Here is a 10,110-nt window from a genome sequence, read left to right on the forward strand (position 1 = left end):
ATATACGCCTAAACGACACCTTCACACACACACACACACACACACACACACACACACACACACACACACACACACACAAGAAGACATCACCATCACGCCCCCTCCCTACCACGTTTGTGTGTGTGTGTGTGTGTGTGTGTGTGTGTGTGTGTGTGTGCCAACGAGCGCTATCACAACTTGCACTAATAACGAAAATAAAGACCCCCACCGCTTGAGAACTTCGGTGTTTACTGGCAATGGCACAAGACCCACAACTCTCCCTCGCTCCCTCCGCCTAAAGAAACTACGCAGGAACATTTATTTTCACAGGAAACGAATTATCAGCACCATCAGCCATAATTAGCGCACCGCAGGACATATGTTTTTCCCCCATTGTACTCTGCTTCTTCCTGTCTGATGTTAGAGTACTCAGTCCTATCCCGGCAAAGGTTCTAACATCATTTTTCCATCTCGTTTTGGATGGCTTTTCTTACTCTCGTTGTTCTTCTGTTATCCGTTCTGCTCATGTTATAATCAAAGGTCTTTCTCAAGGTCCTCTTCTTCTTCCTGTCTGATGTTAGAGTACTCAATCCTACCCCGGCAAAGGTTCTAACATCATCTTTCCACTCGTTTTCTGTTTGGGTCGCTTTTTTTACTCTCGTTGTTCTTCTGTTATCCGTTCTGCTCAAGTTATAATCAAAGGTCTTTCTCAACTCCTCTACTTCTTCCTGTCAGATGTTAAATTACCCCATCGCTCAACGGCAAAGGCTCCAACGTCGTCTTCCCATCTCTTTTTCGGCGCTTACTCTGGTCGTCATTCTATTATCCTTTCTCTTGTTATAACACTCTTAAGTCTATTTACTATTAATCACCATCAGAGTATCTTCAACATTCGTCTCTTCCCTGATCCTCGATGCTCCCTTCCTGTCTGGCTACATATTAAACCCGGACTTTTTTGCTCTCTCGCTCTCTTGCGTTTGCCGAGCTGAATTACCTGAAGGTCTCTGAGATGAAGGTGAGAGAGAAAATGTAATAAACCGACCCGGAGGCTGCTCACACTCTGCTTCGTCGAGAGAGAGAGAGAGAGAGAGAGAGAGAGAGAGAGAGAGAGAGAGAGAGAAGGGGGTGGGGGCGTGGGGAGATGATGAAGGGGTGACTCGCTCAGCTTCCCTCACTCGACGATTCCGGGTAATTTAATCATGGAGGAGGAGGGTTGACGTTACACTAAGAGGGAAGAGTCCTTTAGACACTCCGGGAGGTGAATACGGTATACTGGGCACCTCTCTCTCGCTTTAACTCAATTAATTTTCTGCTTAGTACTCTGAAGGGTTGTATTGTCCTTTAAAAGTTGTACAAATAGTCGAAGTTTATCCAGCATGAATTCTATCCCCAAGGCGTGTCAACAATAATATAGAGAATAAAATATAATAATAATAATGAAACCTGTCTCTCCATATCTCATTAATATAACCTTTAGCACCCAAAAAGCTGCATTGTAATTAAGAGTTCTACAAATATTCTCCGTTTATCCCGCACGTACTCTACCCCCACGGCGTGTCAACAATAATAATAAAAATAAATAATAGTGACAATTAATTCTGTCTCTCCACATCTCAATTAACATTATCCTTAGTAGCTATGAAGGCTTGTATTGTCCTTAGAGGCTATATATATATACTCGAAGTTTATCTAGCAAGAATTCTATCCCCACGGCGAATCGACAATAATCAAAACGATAGTAAACAATAAAAAAACAGTGAATTCTCTCCTCATGACGTATCAAAAGTAATACAAAATAAACAATAACAAATAATAATAACAATGAAATCTATCCCCTTAGCGCATCAGAAATAATAATAAATATCATTCCTTCCATCTTTGCTTTCTGGTACGCCCCGCCTCACTCCTTGCCGCAACTCTGTATTCTCAGTAATAATAATAATAATAAAAATGAAAGAGTGTAGATATTTTAGGCTGCAGACTCTCCTGGGCGCCCGATGCTTCTGATGAAAGGAATACCAGGAGGGGCGGAGAAGAGAAGGGAGAGAGAGAGGGAGAGAGAGAGGGAGAGAGAGTAGTAAAAGTAGTGAGACGAGCCCGGCGCAGCGAGGGTGAGGGAGGAGAGGCTTGGTCAAGTGATTTAGCAGACCTGACGTCACTAGCACTTGGGGGGGAGAAGGAGGAGAAGGAAGAGGACGGAGAGGCTGAGAGAGAGGACGAGGAAGAGGCGGAAGAAGGGAGAGTGTCTGTTTGGTGGAGGGAGGGAGAGTGTGTGTGTGTATGTGTGTGTGTGTGTGTGTGTGAGAGAGAGAGAGAGAGAGAGAGAGAGATCAAAACTGACTCCAAAGCTAGTTATAACCTCTACCATAACCCTTCCTCCCATTATCTGAAATCCAGTTCCTGTCACAGTAAGATAGCGTCTCTCTCTCTCTCTCTCTCTCTCTCTCTCTCTCTCTCTCTCTCTCTCTCTCTCTCTCTCTCTCTCTCTCTCTCTCTCTCTCTCTCTCTCTCTCTCTCTCTCTAAATATTGCCAAAAATGTATTACGTATTGCCAAAAAAATGTCTTAGGTATTGCCAAAGAATGCACGACTTTATAAATTCTGAAAAAAAAAGAGTTGAAATATCACGGAACACCTCTGCAACACTATCGGACGCTTGTATTTCAGGACCTGGCGGGGTGTTGCAGGTACAGACAGACAGACATCCAGGGAGGAGGAAAAGTCGATACGTGTTACCTGCAATAATTTACCAGCGAGGTGTGTCTGGTCTACCTGTGTGTTACCGATATGTGGCACGGAGTCACAGGTAAGGAATTTCACCTGCCTCACGCCGCGCAGCCCTTAACGATATCAAGGCAGGCACTGTGACGCTCTGAAACATTATGAAGGCTGCCTCGTAATTCATCCCTTCTATCTTGGCTTTCTGGGACGGTATTCTCAGACGCTCCCGCCACTCACATCAACAATTTCCAAAGGCCAAACAGGAGATCGCTCGGGTTCTAATCAGTGTTTTTTTCAGGTTCACGGTACAGAGGAAGGGTCAGCTACCACCAGGATCATAAAACTAGCTCTGGAAATGTCCAAAACTGTATCCAAAGGCCGAAAAAGAGATCGCTCGGGTTCTAAGGAGTGTTTTTTTCAGGTTCACGGTACAGAGGAAGGGTCAACTACCACCAGGATCATAAAACTAGCCCTGGAAATGGCCAAAACTCCTACGAAATATATATATACACTCGAAGTTTATCTAGCAAGAATTCTATCCCCACGGCGAATCAACAACAATAAACACGATAGTAAACAATAAAAAAATGAATTATCTCCTCAACGTATCAAAAGTAATAATAAAGAAACAATTATAATTATGTGTGCTTATGCGCCGAAATGTTTAAGAATATGACTCCTGATACGCCCTGCCTCACTCTTTGCCTCAACGCTGTGTTCTCTATACATCATCCCTGAGGCGTTCTGATGCGGCCCGACCCACCCTTTGCCTCAACTCCGTGTTCTCAGTACATCATCGCTGGGGCTTTCTGATGCACCCGCCTCGCCCTCTTTGCCGCGACTCGGTGTTCCCTTTATATCATCCCTGAGGCTTTCTGGTGCGCCCCGCCTCACAATTTTCCTCAACTCGGTGTTCTCAGTACATCATGCCTCCCTGTGCTACCAGCGTTACATCAGTGCTACAAAGGCGCCTCCTCCTCACATCTTATCTGATCTTGAAGAACTGCTGACCACCGTCCTGTCCAAATGTTAAATAACTTACAATAACACGGATGAATACTCTTATATGAAGGATGAGGGACAGGAAGTTAATTAATGCTACCCTGTTACCGTTGTGGGATAAAATTTTCGATGGAATTCGCAGGATTAGCACCCTGCGTGGCCACCGACGTTGCCAGCGCCGCGGCAGTCGTTCATAATCACGGTTGCCAACTCTGACTGACACCAACCACACACGTCGCCCCGGCAAAAAGCGAAAATGGTGTTATCGCGGCCCGCACCAGCAAGGCCCGACAGCCACGGCGACAGACAGACAGACGGGAAGGGGGGTGGGTGGGTGGAGAGAGAGAGAGAGAGAGAGCATACAGGCAATACTTATAAAAAAAGCAAATCATATATCTCGGAAGCCACTGGAAATAAAATTCGCCCGTGCTACTAGCAGGCTGGGGCCGACCACAAACCCCCAGAAGAGAGCTTACCGACGTTATAGACTGAAAATGTAAGGAAATAAATCTGAAAATAACATGACAAGGAGTATATAAAAAAAAAAATTGTTTATATTTGAGCACATTCCTCGCTGCCTTCATAGCAAACTTGTACTTTCTCCCCTTCTCTCTCTCTCTCTCTCTCTCTCTCTCTCTCTCTCTCTCTCTCTCTCTCTCTCTCTCTCTCTCTCTCTCTCTCTCTCTCTCTCTCTCTCTCTCTCTCTCTCCAACACATTTCCCACCCCTGCCCCTGGTCCGCTCCGCCTAAACCATCACTCACGCCAACACAACACACACGCACAATCACGGCGTTGGGACCCAGAAACGACCACAAAATCGGTGACCAGGCTTTATTGCGGCATCCCCCGCACGCAGCGCCGCGCTAAACATTTATATGAAGCAATTAAACCCATAAACACTGTAATCACGGTAAAAGGGGGAATTAAAAAGGGAAAATCCGCCGTTATCAGGGACAGTTAGCGGGGACGCGATTATGTTATGTGTCTTTTAGAGGGAAGTTAATCATTTTATCTGCCACGTAACGATGGAAATGGTGTGAAGTGAGAGAGGACATGGTGATTCTTTGTTGACTGGGTGGTAGTAGATAGTAATAGTAGATAGTAGTTAGTAATAGTAAGAATAAGAATAAGAAGACGAAAGAGAATAGGAGTAATGGCAAAATAAGAATAACAAAAATATAATAAGAATAAAGTAAAAATAATAATAATAATAAGAATATTATAAATGATAGAATAAGAAAAAGAATAAGAAGACGAAGAGTAGTAGTATATAACGATAGAATAATAATAAGGATAAGAACACAACTACTACTACTAATAAAAATAGTAGTAGTCGTAGTAGTTCAAAAGAATATTATATTACACGATCATAGGGTGGGTGAGGCGACGCGTCCCCCGGCGTATGTCCCCACTGAATGATTGATTCCAGCCTGACGAACCTTATTGATGCAGCAAGCGAGTCTTTGGTGCGGCTAGCGCGGACAAGGCAATGCGGCAAAACCTGTGTGTGTGTGTGTGTGTGTGTGTGTGTGTGTGTGTGTGTGTGTGTAGAAGTAGGTCGCTGCTTCCTGCCCGTCGCCTGTACTACCCTCCGTCACCACGCCCTGTCTATGCACCTCTGAACCCTGCCCTTCCCGTCTCTTCACCTGCCCTGCCCTCCCCTTCACCGCGCGCCACCCTTCTCGCGTTCCCTCGCCTCCATGCTTCCCGGGACCCTTCAGGCGCCGCGTCAACTCGTTAATTTATGGGTGTTCCTGCGAGATACGAGAGCTATAACCCAGATAACCACTTTGCTGGGTACCGTAAAGGATGACAGTGGCTGGCAGCTTGCAGGGAGCGATTGCGGATTCCTTGCAGAGTGAAAAAAAGGGAAAAAAAGTATATTCGATGGTGCCCGTGCGACCGACTGGCTTTTTATGCTTCCTCGTGTCTGTCTGTCGTGTGGCACTGCGGTATAGGTGGACAGGGTGGTGAAGGATGGGCTGCAGGGGTGATGAAAAGGGTGCTGGCAGGCTTAAGGGAATGAGCAGGTATACGGGAGGTGGGCCGTAGGAGTGACACGAGGAGAGGGGCGAAGGGTAGGCAGGTGTCACAAAGGGAAAAGGTGTGGGAGAGGATATGTGGTGACAGGCGTGAGGAAGCGAGAAAGGTGTGAAGGGAAAAAGGAAGGAGAGAGGCTGGCAGGTGTACGGGGAATGACACAATGGCTGAGGAAAGGCGGGCCGTGAGGGAGGCATGTGACAGGTGTGTGAGTGAAACCTGACGTGCCTAGACTGGGGGAAAGTAATAAGTGTAAGGATGAAGAAAACTGTGAATGTGTGAAAGTGAGAGGAAGGTGAAGATGAGAAATGTACATGCGTGTGTGGAGGATGCAAGAATAATACACACACACACACACACACACTAAAATGATACTCCGCGCCCTCTCTCCACTCCGTCATGCAGCCAACCTCTCCCCTCCTCCTCCTCCTCCTCCTCCCTCCCGATAAATATCCTCTCCCCTTCCCCTCTTATCTCTCCCTTGCTACCTCCTCCCCCTCCCCCCCCCCTCCCGATCCTCCTTCCTCACCCCTTGACTCCTTAAACTTCTCGAACCAAGAAAGGTGGGGCTACACACACACACACACACACACACACACACACACACACACACACACACACACACACACACACACACACACACACACACACACACACTCCAATAAAGTCGCAGCAATTCACACTTTCCATTCTCCACTGTTGCTGTAATTTATTTGTTTTCAAGTCTCTCTCTCTCTCTCTCTCTCTCTCTCTCTCTCTCTCTCTCTCTCTCTCTCTCTCTCTCTCTCTCTCTCTCTCTCTCTCTCAGGTGGGCTGTAATGGAGGTGTGCAGTATAAGCAAGACATTTACCAGCATTCAACTTCCTGGACCAAAAAATAAATAAATAAACAAATAAAACTAGAAAAGAAAAAATAAATAAATAAAAGGGATGCTTGGGCGAAGAGGCTAGTGAGGAAGGATGCTGCCTAGAACAAGGGCGTCTCAAGGCACTGCGTAACCCGACTCTTGACATCGTGTAGCTTGGGGAGTAAGTGTTGTTGTTGTTGTTGTTGTTGTTGTTGTTGTTGTTGTTGTTGTTGTTGTTACTGCGATCCCTTGTAGAGACACTTGTTGCTTGCCTGCCTCTGTGCTTGGTCTTGCGGTTCACTACTCACGTTTACAAGTACTCACAGATATGTTTTATTTTATTTTATTATATAGATACTCCCTTGCCTCAACGTACCGCATAAGATTTCTCCGTCAGTAGAATCCATCTCTCTCTCTCTCTCTCTCTCTCTCTCTCTCTCTCTCTCTCTCTCTCTCTCTCTCTCTCTCTCTCTCTCTCTCTCTCTCTCTCTCTCTCTCTCTCTCTCTCTCTCTAGGTGAAGGGTGAGGGACGAACGACTACCAGCTGACAGTTTTCCCGCCAAGCCTCTTCTCCTCCTCCTCCTCCTCTTCCTCCTCCTCCTTCTCCTCCTCTTCCTCCTCCTCCTCTTCCTCCCTTGCCTCATATCATCATTGCAATATTCCTTCCTAACTCAACAGCTCTCTCCTCCCTTCCAGCCCTCGTTCGAGCCCCGTCAGTAAGTATTTTGTCGATATATTGCAATCCAGTAACGCCTCTTGTCCAGTTCTGTCCGCCACACCATATCTCGTTGACTCATTCCAGTACATTTCTCTTACACTGGTTGTCACTTTCCTCCCCTTCCTTTCCGACATATTCTTTCTCTCTCTCTCTCTCTCTCTCTCTCTCTCTCTCTCTCTCTCTCTCTCTCTCTCTCTCTCTCTCTCTCTCTCTCTCTCTCTCTCTCTCTTCTATATTTTTTCTCTTCTCTTTTCTCCTCCTTTTTCTTATTTGTTTTTCTTCTCTTTTCTCTTCATGTCTTTTCTTGTGTTTTCTTCGCCTTTCTTTTCTTTTTTGGTTTCCTTTCCTTTCTTTTCTTCTCTTTTCTTGTCTTTTTCTTCTTTTTTTATTTGTTTCTCTCTCTCTCTCTCTCTCTCTCTCTCTCTCTCTCTCTCTCTCTCTCTCTCTCTCTCTCTCTCTCTCTCTCTCTCTCTCTCTCTCTCTCTCTCTCTCTCTCTCTCTCCCCCCATTGAAAGCTATACGCTCCCCCGCCTCGCCAAGTTGATATTAAGATCTATAAAACAAGCAACACGTCAGACTCTTCCCCACGATCTCAAAGGCATTCCGATCCCTTAATATTTCATCTCTCTGATAACGGATTTCGCCTCTTTAGTTCGGCGTTACGTATAAAAAGAGAATGATTAAATGCTATGCTAGGGTGGAACGGTATCATGGCTGTTTTTCTATTTATATATTACTGCTTATTATTTTATTTTATTTAATGTTTACTGAACAAAGCGAACTCCAAATCCAGGTTATGTAAGGAGCGAGTTTTTTTTTTTTTTTGCGTGGGAGATAAATCAAATTTCTCCTCTTGATGCGAAGGGAAGGAGGAGGAGGAGGAGGAGGAGGAGGAGGTGAAAAAGGGAAAATAAAAGATAGGGAAGAGAAAATGGACTGGGTAAGGCAGCCAAGATTCTCTCTCTCTCTCTCTCTCTCTCTCTCTCTCTCTCTCTCTCTCTCTCTCTCTCTCTCTCTCTCTCTCTCTCTCTCTCTCTCTCTCTCTCTCTCTCTCTCTCTCTCTCTCTCTCTCTCTCTCTCTCTCTCTCTCTCTCTCTCTCTCTCTCTCTCTCTCTCTCTCTCTCTCTCTCTCTCTCTCTCTCTCTCTCAAACCCCTCTCTCTTTTCAAATTTCTCTTCACTGCCTATTTCCTCTTCTTCCTTCCTTCTTTACCCCCATATTTCCTCTCTCTCTCTCTCTCTCTCTCTCTCTCTCTCTCTCTCTCTCTCTCTCTCTCTCTCTCTCTCTCTCTCTCTGTCTCTCTCTCTCTCTCTCTCTCTCTCTCTCTCTCTCTCTCTCTCTCTCTCTCTCTCTCTCTCTCTCTCTCTCTCTCTCTCTCTCTACCTGTGACGCCCAGCAACAAGGCGTGCGTGGCCCATAATGGAGTCTAGAGAGGTGCTCACACCCACTTAAGTCACACTGAATACTCCAAACACCTGCTTAACAGAGCCATAAGACGCCCCCTAGCCCCCCTTCTCTCTCTCTCTCTCTCTCTCTCTCTCTCTCTCTCTCTCTCTCTCTCTCTCTCTCTCTCTCTCTCTCTCTCTCTCTCTCTCTCTCTCTCTCTCTCTCTCTCTCTCTCTCTCTCTCTCTCTCTCTCCCCTAATTACCTCGTGTTATTTATGCCTCGTCTCGCATTAAGAGGTCGGGATTATCGTGGCAATTAACACGGGAAAAAGCCGGTAATGGCGCAGTAATGATCGGTGCCGCGTTCATCACCGTCAACACGTCCACACCCTCCGTCTCTCTCTCTCTCTCTCTCTCTCTCTCTCTCTCTCTCTCTCTCTCTCTCTCTCTCTCTCTCTCTCTCTCTCTCTCTCTCTCTCTCTCTCTCTCTCTCTCTCTCTCTCTCTCTCTCTCTCTCTCTCTCTCTCATTCACTTCCTCTTTATTTCCTCATTCTTTCATATTTTCTCTCTCTCTCTCTCTCTCTCTCTCTCTCTCTCTCTCTCTCTCTCTCTCTCTCTCTCTCTCTCTCTCTCTCTCTCTCTCTCTCTCTCTCTCTCTCTCTCTCTCTCTCTCTCTCTCTCTCTCTCTCTCTCTCTCTCTCTCTCTCTCTCTTAAAACTCATCTAGACCCCTCAGAAGGCCGTATATGTATGCATCATGATTATGGGGAGGAGGAGGAGGAGGAGGAGGGGTCAGGTCCGTGTCTCATACCGGTCACGCTCCAAGCAGGTGAGTGCCAACACCTAACACCCCCGTCGGGCACCTCGGTAGAGAGCTTCGTTAATTGCCGCCTCTCGTGCCCGTCGGACCACTCGGACAAAAGAAGAAAACACTACACACAGGACCATTTGGGGCTCGCGTTTCACTTCAGCTCATCACCAAGTTCAAGGACGTCTTTTATTGTCTGTCTGTATATACACTCGGACTCCTATTATGGCGGCAGCGGCTCGAGACTGTGTGTGTGTGTGTGTGTGTGTGTGTGTGTGTGTGTGTGTGTGTGTGTGTGTGTGTGTGTGTGTGTGTGTTTCTACCCTTCTTCCCTTCACTCTTCCATTCTTTCATTTCCTATTTCTTTAACTTTTTTTTTTTCATTCGTTTCTTTCTCTCTCTCTCTCTCTCTCTCTCTCTCTCTCTCTCTCTCTCTCTCTCTCTCTCTCTCTCTCTCTCTCTCTCTCTCTCTCTCTCTCTCTCTCTCTCTCTCTCTCTCTCTCTCTCTCTCTCTCTCTCTCTCTCTCTCTCTCTCTCTCTGTCTTTCTCTTTCTTCTCTTTCTGCATGTGCGTGTGTTCGTGTTTGTTTGTGTTACTTCCTTTCTTCCC

This window comes from Eriocheir sinensis, chromosome 33 (assembly GCF_024679095.1).
Source record: "Eriocheir sinensis breed Jianghai 21 chromosome 33, ASM2467909v1, whole genome shotgun sequence".
Lineage (NCBI taxonomy): Eukaryota > Metazoa > Arthropoda > Malacostraca > Decapoda > Varunidae > Eriocheir > Eriocheir sinensis.